This window comes from Erythrolamprus reginae, chromosome 4 (genome assembly GCF_031021105.1).
Source record: "Erythrolamprus reginae isolate rEryReg1 chromosome 4, rEryReg1.hap1, whole genome shotgun sequence".
NCBI lineage: Eukaryota > Metazoa > Chordata > Lepidosauria > Squamata > Dipsadidae > Erythrolamprus > Erythrolamprus reginae.
This window is the reverse complement of record NC_091953.1, coordinates 70,756,917-70,777,056: the sequence shown is the minus strand read 5'-3', so window position 1 is coordinate 70,777,056 and position 20,140 is coordinate 70,756,917. Positions and strand designations below refer to the sequence as shown.

At 47.5% G+C, this 20,140-nt stretch overlaps 1 protein-coding gene across 1 annotated transcript in view; it reads right to left on the bottom strand.

Annotated features, from left to right (window-relative positions):
- CFAP47 (cilia and flagella associated protein 47) overlaps positions 1 to 20,140 on the bottom strand; it is a 1,022,460-nt gene that overhangs the window by 971,979 nt on the left and 30,341 nt on the right. The gene's annotated exons all lie outside the window — the stretch shown is intronic.

Sequence of the window (20,140 nt, the reverse complement as noted above, 5' to 3'; positions counted from 1 at the left end):
GTGTGGCAGTGGGAGCACCAGCATCTATAGCAGGCAGTCAGGAGGAGGCACATGATGCAGACCACCAGACGTGGACCACCTGCATCCAGCAGACCAGACCACATTCCTCTCCCATGCCTCTACTTCTAGCTACTGTTGCTGCTGCAGATAAAGACAAGGTTAGGCAAGAAGTGGGACAGTTTGCTACCAGATACCATCAGCCTGCCTAATTTGTCCCACCTGTTTTTGCTTGTGGGTGGAGAGCAGGTTGCCACTTGGCATCTCCTCAGCCCCCTCTGCCCTTGGCCCACACATGGAGTGGTTCTCCTCATGCATCCGATACACCTCAGCAGCACTGTGGGCTACCACCACCAAGGCTACCAGCAACTCACGTAGGTCCAGCAGGCTTAGGCTGTTGCTGTTGCTGCCTGGAACACAAGGCCTACTCAGCACGAAGGATGTGAAGCAGCCAGCTAGAAAGTCCAGGTAGAGGCAATAGAGCATGCTCAGGCACAGCAGGAAAAAGGTGGCCACTGTGAGCAGGAAAAGCCAGATCCCCATCAGTGCCACAGCTCCCCAGACCCAACCGGAATTGCATGCCTCCTCCCAATCTCTACTGGACCTAAGTGGCCATGGCGCTGATGGGGATCCGGCTTTCCCCACTCATGGTGGCCATCTTTTGCCTACTTGACCTAGGCATGCCACCTCTACTCAATCTTTTTAGCTAACCGCTTTACCTCTTTTGGGCTGGGCAGGTCTGCTGAGTGGAAGCAGAGTTGCAACCAAGAAGCTGTAGGGGGTAGAGACCCCCCCCCAATGATGTGCCTCCTTCAACAGGGCTGCTTCATGGGGAGAGTCAAGCCCTGCCCTGCCCTACCTTACGATGCACTTTCGGGGCACTGCCCAGCCAATGCAGTTGTCAGGTCCAAAGTAATTATGTGAAGTCAAAGGGTGGCCTGACAGAGTTTGCTAGTGATAGAGGAACGGGGGGGGGGGGAATGAGAGAGAGAGATATATGCTACCACACATTCCTTTCTGCAGATGCATAGTAATGAACACAGGAAGGAATCAGGAATCCTGCATAGGATTGGTCTTCATGACTGCACTTGTGGGTGTGGAGATGTGATATGGGGTTTTGACTCGGATGTAATGTAAGGGACTCAGAGTCGGAATGATCCAAGTTGAATTCAGACATGGCTGTTAATAAATCGTACCCTGAGAGAAGCACAGGCATGGAAATGATTTATTTCTCAGAATGCTATTTGGTTCGCTAACATCAATTCCAACTCTTCCCAATCCGAAGAATGGAATAGCGGGAGTTAATCAAGAATCTGGGGGTGGAAGGGCTTGAATTCCTACCCCACTCTGCAGTAGGAGCCAGACAGCATTCAACATTACGAAGGTAAAGAGGGAAGGAACAGGCTTGGGGCTGAGATGAACAAGCCAGAAACAATCTATCTTCCTGAGTGGGGGTGGCTGAGATGCCCATGGGTTTCTGAAGATCCCCTTCCCCATTGCCCCCTGAAGTTACCTCAATACATGGCAACAATGAATAATGTAGCCTTCCCTTCCACCCCAGTCACTGACTCCTTAAGTGAATTGCAAGATAGAGGCAAGCCGCTGTTATATCAAAGGGATTCCTTTGTGGGGGAATTTCAAAACCTGCTCAGCCACCCTTCTCCTGCTCCTCTGATTGCAAATGGCAGACTGCTTCCTAAATTGCATAATGAGATGGCTCCTGAGCCCAATAGTGTAGCAAAACAGTTAGAAGCTGAGACTCTGATTTTCCAATTGAAACAGGCAGGCAAGCCTGTGAAGAATTTTATGGAAGAATTTCAAATGATTGCCTATAACCTGAAAGGGTGGCCAAAAAACTGTTTGGTCCATATTTTCAAAAGTGCCCTTGATCCAAAGTTGAGATAGGCATGTGAACTGCAGGTGGGAGGCAGCTGAGCCATTCAGGACCGGTATACCATGGCAGTCGCTTTGAGTGATATAATTCTTGCTGAGAAGGGACCTCCCCCAGCCCATGCAACAAATGATCTTTTAAGAGGCTGCCTTTTCCCTTGTCAGCTGGGCTCCCTATGCTCAGGGGTTATGAGGGAACAAATTGCTACAGATGTGACCAGACTGGCCATAAGGGGACAGACTGTTTGACGCCCCTCTCTCCCCCAAAACCTGAGTCATGCCCGGTAGCAGAAAGAGGATCTGAAGAAGCCCCTCTGCAGGGTCTCTGGGTCTTTCAAACTACACAGCTGGGCCCTCCTGAGGATTTTGCTAAATGAGAAAACCCTATTCCTTCAGGAACCGGCCCCGGTTGGAATGAGGAGCCCGGTAGAGAGGACAACCCAATGGTGAGTGAGCCCATCCATCTGTTCATCATTAAAGCAAGGATTAAAGTAATGACCATAGGGGAGGAGGAAGAAATACGGGCTCTGATAGATACAGGATGCTCGAGATGCCTTATTATTCATTCATTCATTCATTCATTCATTCATTCATTCATTCAATTTTTATGCCGTCCTTCTCCTCAGACTCAGGGCGGCTTACAACATGTTAGCAATAGCACTTTTTAAAAGAGCCAGCATATTGCCCCCACAATCCGGGTCCTCATTAGCAAAACCGTAGTGGAGAGGTTAAACATCCAGACTGTTCTGGTTTCTGGTAGAAGTTTAGTAATTACAAATAACTCTCATTAAATGCATCATTTCATGAATAAAGCAACTCCTTTTATTTCTCTGCTCTCTTGTACTTCAACACATTCCAGACATCAATCGGTCCGTTATCTCTCTTCTAGCCGCATTTCTCACATTCCTTTTCCTGCTTCACTTAGACAACATTTATTTCCTAAATACATAGCCTTAAAAAAGACAGCAGCACTGACTAAATACAATACAAAATACTTTGGCTTACTTTAGCGTGGTGAAAGCACCTCCATATTTCCTTTCATCAACGTTGAAACTCCACCCTTCTTCTCCACTAGCCCCCTGATGTGCCAATTACCTCACTACAATATTTAACCCATTCCTCTCCTTAATATCTTCTTCCATACCTTTGCTCTCTAAGTTTCTGAATTCTTCTGAATTTAGGATTGACCCAGCGAGCATCTGATTCTCCCTCACTAGATCCTGAACTCATAGCCCCATCCTGTGGTTGGCCTCCCACCTGTTCTACTACCTGTAACCCCAGGCCCCCCACTACTTCACAAACACTATCTGAATCCGAGTCCTCAATACCTTCATCATCCTCCAACTGATCAGGAGTATGTACACCATCCCCCTCCTCAGGGTCCCTCCCCTCCCCATGAGGAAAATCAGAGTGAGGTTTATCAGGGAAATGAACATGAAAATTAGCAATGAAACCAGGAACATCAATGTCATGAACATCCATCCAAACAGTGGAGTCAGGCCCTGCTCCGGACCATTCTACCTGGTATTGGAGACTGTCGTTAAGCCAACGAGAGTCTCGGATGCTAGTAATGTCCAAGCGTTGTAGTGGAATGTGAAGGGCAGCATCTGAATGGGAGGGAGCAGGACCGGCAGGGACCGGAAGTGGGGCTCGAAGTGGAGAGTCAGGGGAGACTGGCAGCAATAGGGAGCTATGGAAAACGGGATGCACCCGTATGGAAGAAGGTAGAGTCAAATGGTATGTGACATGATTGATGACCTTTTCAACAGGGAAAGGCCCAATAAAACATTGATCCAGCTTGCGGTGAGGTTCCGAAGAAAGGTATTTAGTAGAAAGCCAAACTTGATCACCAACAGTTAATGGGGGAGTGTCTCTGTGGGAACGGTCGGCAAAGCGTTTGTAGTCTTCTTTGGCTTGAGTTAAGGAACGTCAGACGAGTTGATGAATGGCACGTAACTCGTTGAGAAAATCACCAGCACGTGGAAACAGCAAATCAGCTGGAGTGAGCGGAAACAAACGGGGATGGAACCCGTAGGTGGCGCAGAACGGTGTGGTCTGCGTAGAGGTATGTTCAGAGTAATTAAAGGCGAACTCTGCTACAGAGAGATATTTGGACCAATCGTTTTCTCTGTCGTAAACAAAACAACGGAGGTATTGTTGCAGGATGCCAATAACTTTTTCGGGGGCCCCATCGGTTTGGGGGTGATGGGTAGATGCCGGAGAAATCCTAACTTGGAGAGTGGTCATGAGTTCTTTCCAGAACTGGGCGGTGAATTGTGGACAGCAATCGGAGATGATAGTATCGGGTAATCCATGGAGGCAGAAGATATTTTGGATAAATAGATGAGCTGTGATTTTGGCTGTAGGAATTCGACAACAAGGGATGAAATGAGCCATCTTGGTTAACATGTCCATTACTACAAATATAGCAGTGAACCCTTGGGAAACAGATAAGCAGGTGAGGAAGTCCATTGAAATGGTACCCCAGGGTCTTTCAGGTGTAGGTAAAGCTTGCAATAATCCCGGAGGGGATCCGGTGGCGGCTTTGGCTTGGTGACAACGGATACATGAGTTAATGTAGGTACTGACATAATGGCGGAGTCTGGGCCACCAAAAGGTACGAGAAATGAGGCGTAGGGTTTTGAAGAGGCCAAAATGTCCAGCGGCGGGATTATCGTGACATTGGTTGAGGATGAGACCTCAGAGTGGACCTGCAGGAACCTAGAGCAGGTCACGGTAGCGGAGCAAGTCGTCCACAACGGTCCATGGAGAATCAGGTTCTATATCTTGTTTCCTTTGGGTGACAGAGGGGTCCTGGCATTGTGCTTCCCAAATTCTTTCGCGAAGATCTACCGCAGTGTGGGTGGCTGCAATCGACGCTAGAGGCAGAATAGTACAAAGCGGCACAGGTTCGTGGTTGTTGGTGTATTCAGGTTTGCGAGAGAGTGCGTCGGCTTGTGTGTTGTCCCACTTAGAAATGTAGGTAATGCGGAAATCAAATCTGGCAAAGAAAAAGGCCCATCGGATTTGTCGCTGGCTTAGTTTCCTGGCAGTTTGGAGAAATTCCAAGTTTTTGTGGTCAGTTCTGACCTGTATTTGGTGACAAGCTCCTTCCAGGTGATGTCGCCATGTCTCAAAAGCAGTCTTGATGGCTAAAAGTTCCTTTTCCCAAATGGTATAGTTCTATTCGGGAGGTTTTAATTTCCTAGAATAATAGGCACAGGGAAATAAAGGTCCACCATCTAGGCATTGTTGGAGAAGTACAGCTCCTACTCCAACGTCGGAGGCATCGGCTTTGATGATAAATGGACGGTAGGGATCAAGGTACTGGAGAATAGGTTCTTGCATGAAAACTTTTTTGAGATTAAGAAAGGCTTGTTGTTCTTCGGTGCCCCATTGGAATGGAACATTTTTCTGAAGAAGGCGAGTGAGGGGAGCACTCAAGGTGGCAAAGTTAGGGATGAAGGTTCGGTAGTAGTTGACAAAACCAAGAAATCGTTGGACATCTTTGGCTCGAGCTGGTGGTTGCCATGTTTGCAAGGCGTCAAGTTTGTCGGTGTCCATGGCGATACCTTGAGGGGAAATGACATGGCCTAAGAAGTCGATGGCTGTTTGAAAAAATTGGCATTTTTCTAACTTTGCATACAGGTGGTGTTGTAGAAGGCGTTGGAGTACTTGTGGTAAGTGGTGTAGGTCTGCGGAGAGGGGCAGCATACAAATCCAATAAATAAAATAAATAAATAAATAAAATAAAATAAAGGTGAGTTTCTGGTGAAGGAGAATATATCAAAATGTCATCAATGTAGACAATCATGAAGTGGTCAATAAAGCCTGCACCTGAAACGCAGGTGTGGTGTTTGAGACAGGAGTGGACGGAGTGAGACGTCTTCTCTGAGTTATCATGTGTCCATCCTCTCCACAATACATGCATAGGCCTTCCACTCGACGTTTGGCTCTCTCGGCGTCACTCAGGCAAGGTCTGGCCGTACCGAGATCCATTGGTTCATCTCGAGCGATGATCGCTGGTTGGTTTCCTGTGTCTGATGGTATCTGGAAGGGACATCTTGGCACAGAGTTGAAACCGTTGTTTTGCAATCTTTGGCGTGGAGTTGGCACTGGTCTGGTTCTCTCTCTAAACCAGTTTTCATATCAGGCGGCATGGTCCTGGGCAGATGAGAATTTAGTTTCGATGGTCAAACAGGTCTCGTAGAGTTCATTTAACGTTTTGGGCGTTGGTTGGTGTGTCATCTCATGCACAATTCTGGGTTTCAGGCCATCTTGGAACAGTTCCATAAGGGCTTACTCATTCCAATTCAGGGGTGTGACTAATTTCCGGAAGTTGGAGATATACTCTGAGATGGTTTTACTGCTCATGTGCAATTTGCGTAACTGAGTGATAGCGTTTTGTACATGCATGGGGTCTTGAAATTCTTGTTCAAACCTCTGGCAAAATGCAGCATAATTTTAGAGGATTGGATCCTGGCCTGCTATAAAGGGCACTGCCCACTCAAATGCAGCACCTTTAGACAGGTTTATCATGAAAGAGACTTTCACAGCATCTCTAGCAAAGTCTTCAGGAGACGCGTTAAAAAAATTCTGGCATTCTTGTAGAAATATGTCCAGTTTATCTCTTGCCCCTGTAAAAACAGATGGCTTAGCTAAGTAAATCTTTGGCCTTGGTTGAATAATTATTTGTGGTTGCGCGGGGGGGGGGGGGTTGATTTTGTAATGCAATGATTTGCGCTTGTAAAGCAGTCACTGTTTGTGCTAAAAGTTGAACATCATTAGCTAAATTGGCCATCCTGAGCTGGATGGTTGAATTTCTTAATTAATTCAAAGAGTAGGGTTCTGGTTTCTGGTAGAAGTTTAGTAATTACAAATAACTCTCATTAAATGCATCATTTCATGAATAAAGCAACTCCTTTTATTTCTCTGCTGTCTTGTACTTCAACACATTCCAGACATCAATCGGTCCGTTCTCTCTCTTCTAGCCGCATTTCTCACATTCCTTTTCCTGCTTCACTTTGGCTTACTTTAGCGTGGTGAAAGCACCTCCATATTTCTTTTCATCAATGTTGAAACTCCACCCTTCTTCTCCACTAGCCCCCTGACGTGCCAATTACCTCACTACAATATTTAACCCATTCCTCTCCTTAATATCTTCTTCCAGACCTTTGCTCTCTACGTTTCTGAATTCTTCTGAATTTAGGATTGACCCAGCGAGCATCTGATTCTCCCTCACTAGATCCTGTGGTTGGCCTCCCACCTATTCTACTACCTGTAACCCCGGGCCCCCCACTACTTTATAAACACTATCTGAATCCGAGTTCTCAATATCTTCATCATCCTCCAACTGATCAGGAGTATGTACAACACAGACCAGGCCTTTAGCGAAACCCATCCAGTTCCACCAGGTGGACCGCTTTCTAGTTGGTGGAGTTCCTGCTACGCTCCTGACTGAGTTAGTGGAGCTGCGGATAGGCCGGCATTGTGAACTCTTGAGATTCATAGTTGCCCCCAAGATGTCGGAAACAATTATATAGGGTCTGGCCTGGATGTACAAATGGACTCCCACCTTTCTTTTGGAGGGTGGGCATCATAAGCTTTTCATCCCCTTGGGCTCTAACCCTTTTCTAGAGACTGACAGGGGAAAACCTCCCTGTAAGAAGCCAGATGGGTCTTTAGCAGCGGTTGCAATGAAGGAAGAAACACTTCCATATCTACTGAAGGTGCCCTTGGAATACAGAGACTTGGGAAAAGTTTTCAATGAGGAAGGTTGCAATGAACTGCCCCCTCACAGATCTACAGACTGTGCGATAGAATTTGAACCAGGGGCAACTCCTCCAAAACCTAGGATGTACGCAATGTCACCGAAAGAATTGGGAGAGCTGGGAAATTACATAGATACCAATTACATAGACACCAATTTAAAGAGGGGATTCATCCAGCCCGCAAATTCCAGGACAGCAGCCCCCGTTCTCTTTAAGGAGAAGGACGGAGGCGTTCGCTTAGTCGTAGACTACCGGAACCTAAATGCGGTGTGTGTGCAGAACACTTATCCCCTCCCCCTCATGAAGGACTTACTAAATCATCTAGCCAAGGAGAAATACTTTACCAAGTCGGACTTAAGGGAGGCTTATTACCGCATCAGAATAAAAGAAGGGGATGAGTGGAAAATCGCTTTCAGCTGTCCACTAGGGAGTTTCCAATTTCGAATTTTGATGCCATTTGGTCTGAAAGGGCCCCCTGCCGTGTTCATGCAGTACATAAATGAAGTTCTACATATCCACCTCTACAACAGGGTTCTTGTATACTTAGATGACATCCTTATCTACATCCAGAATCTCCCTGACCACGTCAAGTTGGTGAGGCAAGTCTTGAAGAAGCTTTTGTCTGCTAAGCTCTATGTGAAATTTTCCAAGTGCGAATTTCACCAGATGTCAGTAGACTACAGTGGAACCCCGACATAAGAGCTGCTCTACTTAAGAGCAACTCGAGATAAGAGCTGGGAGGGGAGAGATATTTTTGTTCTACTTACAAGCCCAAATTCGAGATACAAGCGCCAAGGAACTGTCTCCTGAAGCCAAACGCTAACTTTCGCGTTCGGCTTCAGGAGACAGCTGCGAAGCGGCGCGCGTGTTTTAAAAGGTTGCAGCCGGCCTGGGGGGCTCGGGGGGGTGCTTGCAGCTTTCTTTCTTGCTCTTTTTCTTTCTCTCTTTTACCTTCCCTTCCTCTATTTCTTCTTTTCTTTCTCCTTCCCACCTTCTTCCCTCCCTCCCTCCCTTCACTCATTCCTCTCTTACTCTCCCCTTTCATAAGTTTCCTTGCTTCCTTCCTCTGTTCCTGTCCCTTCCCCCTTTCTTTCTTTCTTTCTTTCTTTCTTGCTCTTTTTCTTTCTCTCTTTTACCTTCCCTTCCTCTATTTCTTCTTTTCTTTCTCCTTCCCACCTTCTTCCCTCCCTCCCTTCACTCATTCCTCTCTTACTCTCCCCTTTCATAAGTTTCCTTGCTTCCTTCCTCTGTTTCTGTCCCTTCCCTCTTTCCTTCCTTCCTTCCCACCCTCCGTCCATTCATTCACCCATTCCTCTCTTGATCGCTTAAAGCCGGTCCCTGGTGCAAAAAGGGTTGGGGACCTCTGTCCTACAGGATTGGGTGGCAGAGAAGTTGAACATATGTAAATTTAAAAGTTTAAGAAAGTTTACAAGTTAAGTGAAAGAAACTTCATTATTCATTTATATGTACATGTACATTTCTTCATTAAAAACATGTCTTTCTGCATAATTTAGACTAACTTTGTGAGTTTTTTGAGGGCTGGAACCAATTAAAATTATTTACATTAATTCCTATGGGGAAAAGTCGTTCGAGATAAGAGCTGCTCGACTTAAGAGCCCAGGTCCGGAACGAATTAAACTCGTATCTCGAGGTACCACTGTATTTGGGATACCGCATATCTAGCGAAGGCATAGAGATAGACCCAACCAAGGTGAAGGCAGTGCTTGATTGGCACACACAAGCAACAATTACAAAGTTTCTTAGAATTTGCAAGTTTCTATCAGCATTCTAGCTTTCGCAGAAGTTGCCTTGCCCTTAACCGAGTTACTAAAGACTGGGTCAGCCCCTACTAAGCCCAGACTCTCTCAACCAATCAGGTGGACGATGAAATGCCAAAAGGCTTTCAAGAGGCTCCAGAGACTTTTTGCAAAGGAGCCCATCCTACAACATCCTGATCCCGAGTGGAAGTTTGTGATCCAGTCTGACGCCAGCGATGTGGCAATAGCTGCGGTGCTATTACAAGACAATGGAAGGGGACAGTTGCTACCTTGTGCATACCTTTCCAAGAAGCTGACTCCCACTGAGAGGAGGTGGGCTATTTGGGAGAAGGAAGCATTTGCTGTACGTGTAGCACTGGGGACATGGAGGCATTTTCTGGAAGGCGGAGCCATTCCTTTCGAAGTGTGTACTGACCATAAGAACCTTGAAACATTAAAGACCTCTCGGAGGCTTTCCCCTAAGCAAATACAATCAGCCCAATATTTCAGATGGTTCAATTTTACACTGAAACATCCCAGCTGGGAAGAACCTCATTGCTGACGCTCTGTCACGAAAACCACAGTACCATACCAAGAGAGAGGAAGAAGTACAGCCAATCATCCTATGTATTTCCCCGCATCCTGAAAGTAAGGAGAAAGCTGCACCTGTTCTCATCCAAGATTAGACCAGGAGACAGGTTCCACCAGAGTAGGGGGAATGGGAAAACAAATTGAAGCCAGCTTTGCCCACTGACCCGTGGTTCAACGATCATAAGGAAATCCTAACACTGAGGGAAGGGATGGCTTGGAAGGGAGCCAAGCTGTATGTGCCTGCCAGCCTGCGACTAGATATTCTCCAACAGAGTCATAACTCCAGACTAGGGTTCCTGAAAACATTGCATCTGGTGCGGAGACAGTTCTGGTGGCCCAGAATGAGAGTGGAAGTTGAAGATTATGTGAAAAGTTGTGCCACCTATGCCACCAGAAAGCATAGGCCTGGAAAACCCCTCAGATTGCTGCAGCAAGTACTCAACCCTACTAGGCCCTGGGAAGAAACAGCAATGGATTTCATAGTGGAGCTCCCCGAGAGCAAGGGAAACACTGTTCTTCAAACAAGCCCATTTCATCACATGTTTGGGGCTATCCACAGCCAGACACTTGGCTAATGTTGTGGTTAGCTCTGGCCCAGCTCCTGCCCCAAGGAATGTGGAGGTGGATGTGGGGGAAACATCCACATGCCACAGGCCTGTTTTGCTCCCGATAGAATCTGCCAACAAAATCTCCTCTGATGAAGGAAGCGTGAGTGACAAGGAAGAGGGAAGTTTGGCAGACAGCTCAGGAGGAGATCAATCATCCTTATCATCCCTGGATTCTGAACAAGAACTTATGACGGACCCACGCATGCATAGAGTGATGCATAGGAGAGAACAAATGAAGGATTATTACAGGAGATAAGTGAGGCTACCTGTGGTTGGGTGGGGCTGCTATAATTAGTGCTATAGATAAAAAGAGCAGCGTGCTGGTTTAGCCTCGTGGAAGTTTATCTGATTCATAGTTTCGTCAAGATCGTGGTTTGCTGTTTCCTTGTTCAAGACTGTGTGTGGAATTTCTGGACTTTGGAATTGGTCTCAATTTCCCAGTTACTGGGTAAGAAATTGTATTGCATTTAACCTGTGCCTTATGTGTACCAGAAAATCCCTTTGACATTTAAAAAGGGAGTTGTTTCTGCTTTTCTGTTGATAAAGACCTTTTGTTTTCCTTCTATCGTGTGGTGTGTGTCTGTTTGGACTAAGTACCCTGTAATTACGGGCAGTTGGGACATGCCGGCAGAACAGAATAAACTTCCACACACCCCCAGACAAACACTGTTCCAGAGTGAAGTATTTTGGATTGTTTGCTTCTCTTTTTTCCGGCATTTATCTAATCATGGCTGCTGGTATGGCAGAAATGCAAGCAGTCTTCGATGCTTTGAGGATGGAAATCCAAGCGTTAATGCAGACAGTGCTGCAGTTGCAAGAACCAGGTGGCTATATTATCTCAGCAGCCTGTCATTCCACAGGTGCAACCAGCAGCTCCTGCCCCACAGCCACTACCAAGGAGGAAATGCTTTGTGGCTCTGCCTGAAAAATTCTGGGTCGATAGACAAATGTTTGCAGCTTTCCTCAGTCAAGTGCAGTTGTTTATTAATGCACAATGCCCTATTTTCCAAGAGATGCTGAGAAGGTGGCATTCCTCTGCAGTTTGTTGGCCGTCCCGGCTGCTTCCTGGGTGTCTCCATTTCTGGACAGAGATGATCCGATACTGGAGGATTATACCGCCTTTTGCGCCCACTTGCGATGGCAGTTTTCGGATCCAATGCGGTGAGGGCGTAGACAAAGCTGAAACAAGGTTCACACCCATTAGTGGAATATTTAAGTGACTTTCGTGGACAGGTGCAGTGGAATGAGGCCGCCTTCATGGAGGCATTTCAGAATGGCTGGTCAGAGACTGTGCTTGATGAACTGGTGCACGAGGCCCTGACGGGCACCCTGGATGAGCTGGAGCAGCATTGTTTGGCCATTGAGGCTCGGCTGCTGGCTCGAGGTGCGCCGGGCTAGGTGGTCCTCCCCATGTTTCGGGCATCACGCCAGTGCCTGCTCTATGGTGGGGGGCGTCCGCTATGCCCACACCGACCCCGGTTCCTGTACCCCGTAGCTTTCTGCCTGTCCCATCTTGTCTGGTGGATTGTGCCCCTGCCAGGGAGCCCATGAAGGTAACTTCGTGCGATCCTGTGTGTCCCTGGAGGAGAGAGTGCAGCAACGTGCGACAGGCCGGTGCTTCTATTGCGCGGGGGGAAGGTCATTTCTTGAAAGCCTGTCCTTGCAAACGAAGGAGCACGGTTGCTGCCACGGTTTTGAATCCTCCCGGTCCTCCTGTTGCCACGCCGACTCTTGCAGGACAGCTCCCAGTCATCAACTCATGTTCCCATCATAGTTCCGGATTCCTGGATGTCTGTCCCCATGCCCCTGGTTTCCCTGCCGGATGTGCAATCGGGAAACGAGGGCAGCCCAGCTTGGCGGCAACGCTAGGTCGGGCTGGCATTTCATCAGTTAAGGATTCTTCGGATAATGACCCCGGAATGTACCATCACCTCACAATTAATGTCAAACTCCTGGTGGATCGGCGTACTCAATCGATTTCTGCTCTTGCCCTCGTGGATTCGGGGGCCACCACGAATTTCCTGGATGAGGAGTTTGCACAGAGACATTTGTTGCCCTCGTGTCCTGTGAACCCTCTGTTGACTGTAGAAAACATTGATGGGCGGGTGTTGTTGTCTGGGCCCATCCGTTTTCAGACCTTGCCGGTGCGGAATAGCATTGGGACTCATGAGGAGGCTTTACAATTTTATGTCACACGGAGCCTCCATTTCCCTCTTGTCTTTGGGTTGTCATGGTTAAGGGCTCACAATCCTCAGGTAGTGTGGTCGCAGAACATCGTCATGTTTTCCAGTTTACAATGTGTAGGCCATCATCATCATGTTTGTGCATCGCAAGGGCCCGTTATCCCCGCAGCAGTGTTACCAGAGGGCCTCACTGAGTTTGCGGATGTCTTTAATGAAAAAGAGGCTATACGCATGCTGCCGCATCGCCCTTATGATTGTGCCATAGAACCATTACTCGATGCCAAGTTGCTGGCTGGTTGTTTGTACTCTATGTTGGAACCTGAATTAGTGGCCCTCAAGGACTTAATAGATAAAAATCTGGCCAAAGGGTTCATCAGGCCATCGACCTCCCCGTTATCAGCGCCCGTTTTGTTTGTTAAAAAAAAGGCTGGGACTTACGTCTGTGTTGTGACTAACAGCGCCTGAACGCCATTACGGTGTGCAATCACTATCCCTTGCCACTGATTCTGGAATTAATGGAACATTTACAAGCTGCCACTGTTTTTTCCAAGATAGACCTATGCAGCGCTTATAATTTGGTTCGTATAAAGCCGGGGGATGAGTGGAAAACAGCGTTTGGCACCTGATATGGGCATTTTGAGTATTCAGTGATGCCTTTCGGCCTCACAAATGCCCCGGCTGTTTTCCAGCATTTGATGAACGATATATTCAGGGACATGTTAGACCATTTTGTGATCATATATCTGGATGACATTTTAGTGTACTCCCCCTCCAAGTCTAGTCATTTGGGACATTTGCGCCGGGTTCTGCTCCGGTTGAGAGAGCATTGTTTATATGCTAAGCTGGAGAAGTGTCCGTTTCTGCAGACCCCCATAGAATTTTTAGGTCATGTCATTTCTCCAGGGGGAAGAGCCATGGACCCGGGCAAGGTGTCAGCACTAAAGACCTGGCAACCCCCAAGGAGAGTCAAGGATGTGCACAGGTTGTTGGGGTTTGCAAACTACTATCACACATTTATACCAGGGTTTGCCCAGTTGACCCACCTCTCACCCAGTTGTTGCAAAAACAGGTCTCGTTTCATTGAGGTGAGGAGGAGAAGCAGGCTTTTGTAGCTCTTAAGGACACTTTCATGAAAGAGCCCTTATTGCAGCATCCAGATCCGTGTCGGCCGTTTGTCATTGGGATCGACACCTCTGATGTTGCTGTCGGTGCTGTACTTCTACAGGCCCATTCCGAAGGTGGCACCTTGTTTCCGTGTGCCTACCACTCCAGAAAACTCACGCCCTCAGAAAGAAACTACATGATCTGGGAAAAGGAACTTTTGGCAGTTAATTCGGCATTCGAGATGTGAAGACATCATCTCGAAGGCGCCCGGCATCAGGTACAGGTCAGGACCGACCATAAAAATTTGGAGTATTTGCAAACAGCCTGAAAGTTGAACCAACAACAGATACGTTGGTCGTTTGTTTTCGCAAGGTTCAACTTTTGGATCCGGTACATATTTTCCAGAATCCCAGAGCGGATGCTTTGTCTAGGAAACCAGAGTTTCTGCATCCAAAAGAGCCAGCCCTGTTATACACAATCTTGCCAGCGGGCGGTTGGGACACGCCGGCAGAACAGCTAAGTTATTCTTAAAACACATTTACAGATTGCATGGAGTCCCCTGCAGAATCATATCAGATTGGGGGGTCCAATTCACAGCCAGATTCTGGAGAGAATTCGTCCACACCATTGGTTCCACCCAAGGACTCAATTCTGCATTCCACCCTTCCACAAATGGAGCAGCAGAAAGAGTTAATGCCCTAGTGGAACAGTACCTTAGATGTTATGTGAGTTACCAGCAGAACAATCGGGCTGAATTGCTGCCTTTTGCAGAAGTAGCGTACAATAATTCTATACACAGCAGCACAGGACTAACCCCTTTCCAGGTTACCAGTGGTCAAGATTTCATTCCCATGCCGGAACTAAAAAAAAAAGCAGAAATACTAAAATGAAACCAGCATGGCTAAACAAGGACCTTGCAGACAACGTAAAAGAAAAAAAAGTCAAGTGCAACAAATGGAAAGAAGCCAGAACCTGCAAGAAAAACATAAGAACAGCAAAAGCTCAATACGAACAGCACCTCGCAACGAAAATTAATGACAAAAAAAAAAGCTTCTTCCACCACATAAACAACAAGAAAAAAATCAAGGAAACAGTCACCATACTAAAAAACAAAGATGGTAATGAAATCACCGACAACAGAGACAAAGCACAGCTGCTCAATACCTACTTTACATCAGTCTTCACACATAAAGGAACCGGCAACCAACCAACCTACAACCTAACTGCAAATAACAGCCCTGGAACCGAACTCAACACAGACAAAGCTACCATCAGGGACTACTTGAGGGAGCTTAACGAGTACAAATCACTGGGACCCGACGGACTCCACCCCAGAGTCCTAAAAGAACTGGCAGACACCATAGCGGAACCTCTTCTCCTCATCTACCAAAAATCTTGGGCCACTGGAGACCTACCAGAAGACTGGAAATGAGCGGACGTAGTTCCCATCCACAAAAAGGGGAAAAAGTCAGATCCAAACAACCACAGACCTATTAGCCTGACTTCAATACCTGGAAAAATACTGGAGAAAATAATAAAAAAAACCCAGCTTTGCCACTACCTGGAAACGAACAAGATAATATCCAACAGCCAACAGGGGTTTGTCAGAAACAAATCAGGTCAAACCAATCTCATATCCATTTTCAACACCATAACCAAATCAGTAGACCAGCGCAATATGGTGGACCTCATATACTTAGACTTCAGCAAAGCTTTCGACAAAGTCGACCACCATCTCCTAATCAACAAATTAGAAAAATGCGGAGTAGACTACAACACATGCAGATGGATCAATAGCTGGCTGACCAACCGCACCCAACGAGTTGTCCTCAGTGGTTCCAAATCCACATGGAAGAACGTAGGCAGTGGGGTACCACCGGGTTCAGTCCTGGGCCCTGTGCTCTTCAACATTTTCATCAACGACTTGGACAAGGGAATAGAAGGGCAACTGATGAAATTTGCAGATGACACCAAGCTGGCGGGGGTAGCCAATACCCTAGAAGACAGGCTCAAATTACAGAAAGACCTTGACAGACTAACACAGTGGGCCCATACCAACAAAATGATGTTTAACATCGACAAGAGCAAAGTCCTTCACCTAGGCAGAAAAAACCCTGGACACACATAAAACCTGGGAAAAACCCCTTAGCAGTAGCGACTGGGAAAGAGACCTCGGAGTCTTGGTGGACAACCAACTAAGCATGAGCCAACAATGTACAGCAGCAGCTAAAAAAGCCAACACAATCCTAAGCAGCATCAACAGGGGAATACACTCCAAGACCAGGGAAGTCTTAATACCACTCTAAACCAAGACTTACGAAGAGAGACTGAGGGAACTGGGCATGGATAGCCTAGAGAAAAGGAGGGCCAGAGGGGACATGATAGCAGTCTACAAGTATGCGAGGGGATGTTTATTTATTGTTAGAGTTGAAAGGGACCATGAAGGCCATTGAGTTCAACCCCCTGCCCAAGCAGGAACCCTATAGTACACCAGTCAAGTGGCAGTTCAATCGTCTCTTAAAAATGTCCAGAGTGTTGGAATTCACAACATCTGCTGGTAGGTTGTTCCATTGGTTGATCGCTCTGACCGTCAGGAAGTTCCTCCTTATCTCCATGTTGAATCTCTCCTTGGTCAGCTTCCAGCCATTGTTCCTCGTCCGGCCCTCTGGTGCCCTGAAGAATAAAGTGATCCCCTCCTCTCTGTGACATCCCTTCGTATACTTGTAGATTGCTATCATGTCCGCTCTGGCCCTCCTTTTCTCTAGGCTATCCATGCCCAGTTCCCTCAGTCTCTCTTCGTAAGTCTTGGTTTCCAATCCCTTAATCATCTTGGTTGCTCTTTTTTGCACCTTCTTCAGAGTTTCAATGTTTCTTTTGAAGTGTGGTGACCAGAACTGAATACAGTACTCCAGGTGTGGTCGGACCAGGGCGCAATGGTATTAAGACTTTATTTTATTTATTTTATTTTATTTTATTATTTGGATTTGTATGCCGCCCCTCTCCGAAGACTCGGGGCAGCTCACAAGTGAAACAAATCATAATAATCCAATTAATTAAAATATTTAAAGATTTAAAAAAACCCGTATACTAACAGACACACACACAAGCATACCATGTATAAATTAAACGTGCCCAGGGGGAGATGTTTAATTTCCCCATGCCTGACGGCAAAGGTGGGTTTTAAGGAGTTTACGGAAGGCAGGAAGAGTAGGGGCAATTCTAATCTCCGGGGGGAGTTGGTTCCAGAGAGCCGGTGCCGCCACAGAGAAGGCTCTTCCCCTGGGGCCCGCCAACCGACATTGTTTAGTTGACGGGACCCGGAGAAGGCCCACTCTGTGGGACCTAATCGGTCGCTGGGATTCGTGCGGCAGGAGGCGGTCTCGGAGATATTCTGGTCCGATGCCATGAAGGGCTTTAATGGTCATAACCAACACTTTGAATTGTGACCGGAAATTGATCGGCAGCCAATGCAGACTGCGGAGTGATGGTGAAACATGGGCATACCTAGGTAAGCCCATGACTGCTCTCGCAGCTGCATTCTGCATGATCTGAAGTTTCCGAACACTTTTCAAAGGTAGCCCCATGTAGAGAGCATTACAGTAGTCGAACCTCGAGGTGATGAGGGCATGAGTGACTGTGAGCAATGAGTCCCGGTCCAGATAGGGCCGCAACTGGTGCACCAGGCGAACCTGGGCAAATGCCCCCCTCGCCACAGCTGAGAGATGGTTTTCTAATGTGAGCTGTGGATCGAGGAGGACGCCCAAGTTGCGGACCCTCTCTGAGGGGGTCAGTAATTCCCCCCCCAGGGTAATGGATGGACAGATGGGATTGTCCTTGGGAGGCAAAACCCACAGCCACTCCGTCTTATCCGGGTTGAGCTTGAGTCTGTTGAGACTTCCCTGGTCTTGGAGTGTATTCCCGTTGATGCAGCTTAGGATTGTGTTGGCTTTTTTTGCTGCTGCTGCACATTGTTGGCTCATGTTTAGTTGATTGTCCACCAAGACTCCAAGGTTTCTTTCGCAGCCGCTACTGCTAAGAGGGGTTTCTCCCAGGATGTCACAGAGAGGAGGGGATCACTTTGTTCTCCAGGGCACCAGAGGGCCAGACAAGGAACAATGGCTGGAAGCTGACCAAGGAGAGATTCAACATGGAGATAAGGAGGAACTTCCTGACGGTCAGAGCGATCAACCAATGGAACAACCTACCAGCGGACGTTGTGAACTCCAACACTCTAGACATTTTTAAGAGAAGATTGAACTGCTACTTGACTGATGTATTGTAGGGTTCCTGCTTGGGCAGGGGGTTGAACTCGATGGCCTTCATGTTCCCTTTCAACTCTAACAATCAATCAGTCAATCAGTCAATCAGTCAATCAATCAATCAATCAATCAATCAACCAATCAATCAATCAATCAATAAATAAATAAATAAAGTACAGAACCTCCCTCATCTATCACGTTGCTGGAGTGGATGGAGAAGCTGAAGTTAGGATGGGAGGATACCAAGAAGGCACTGACGGAGGCAGCACAAACGTACAGAAAGCAAGCAGATAAGCACTGATCTCACCAACCCCCTTTTCAAGTGGGAGATAAAGTTTTCCTGTCTACCAAATACATTCGCTTAAGGATGCCTTGCAAAAAGCTAGGCCCAAAATTCCTTGGCCCTTTCCCAATAGTGAAAGTAATCAACTTGGTCACGGTGCAGCTTGCGCTGCCTAGAATCCTAGGGAGGATCCACCCTGTATTTCACTGCAGCCTACTTAAGCCTTTGATTGGGTCCAACATTAGGCCACACGCACAGCCGCCCCCTTCCTCTGTAGTAATTCAGGGGTAACCCTACTATGAAGTGAAAAAAAAATTGGATTCCCGCATTTTCCGGGGAAATTTGCAGTACCTAATTCATTGGAAGGGGTACCCTCTGTCGGAGGCTACCTGGGTAAAGAGTCGGGATGTCATTGCTGATAGGTTAGTCAAGCAGTTCCATGAGAATTATCCAAACAAGCCAAAGGGTCCCAGAGGGGGAAGGTAGGATGGTCTGGAATGGTACTAACCCCTATACTTATTCTATCATTCCAGGAGATGGGTTTTGCTGAAAGGGAGGCCGCCTGTCAGGCCCAAAGTAATTATGTCAAGTCAAAGGTTGGCCTGACACAGTTTGGTAGTGATAGAGGAACCGGGAGGGGGGGTGAGAGAGAGAGATATGCCACCACACATTCCTTTCTGCAGATGCATAGTAATGAATACAGGAAGGAATCAGGATTGGTCTTCATGACTGCACTTGTGGGTGTGGAGATGTGATATGGGGTTTTGACTCGGATGTAATGTAAGGGACTCAGAGTTGGAATGATCCAAGTTGAATTCAGACATGGCTGTTAATAAATCGTACCCTGAGAGAAGCACAGGCATGGAAATGATTTATTTCTCAGAATGCTATTTGGTTCGCTAACATCAGTTCCTTTAGATAGAACCCTTGAGGGTTCAGCCCTTTCTCTGGACTGAAACAGCCCTGCTGAAGGGAGCCTTCTGTCTTGCAGCCACCTGCTGCATCTGTTTTGAGATGAAAGTTACAGGCAAATTCCCTGGTCAACCGATGTTCCCAGAAGGCATAGCACGGCCATTTCAAGCACTGTTGCAGGAGGCCTGGGAAGGCAAGTCTAAGGTGAGAGGAGCTGCCAACTGGAGCTCCGGACCCCAAATCCCTCATCCTCGGGGGTGCCTGGTAAAAGCCAAGGCAGCTCAGGGGTAGCAGAGTAAGTCAGCAGGACACTGCCAGAACTGGTGCCCAGGGCTCAAAGGGCCACTTCTGGTGGAAAGGCTTTCCTCAAGCCTTGGGATAGGTGCCGCTTCCTACTCCACCACCCACTGAGCTTCTGGGAAGCCCAGTCACACACTGCATGTTGGGTCTGATAGCATGCAGGGAAGCCCCACTTCCTCCCCTGCTTCATGCCGGGTCTTCTGGCAAGTGCCACTCTTGTGCACTCGATGCACATCAGCACCACTGTGGGCGACTGTGGCAACCCACAGCAGGACCAAAGTGCATTGGGTACATGAAAGGAACATGCTCCATGTACAGGCCAGGGGCAAATCTCATGAGGTGGCTGAGAAGATAACCAGCGATGACCTGCTCTCCAACCTGAAGCCAAATCAGAAAGTGGGATGGGGTAAGTACATCCAGCAGTCTGCATCTCATTCCTCCTCCTGTCTCCCCTGCTGCTTGAACGGCCAGCCCAGTGGTGGCAG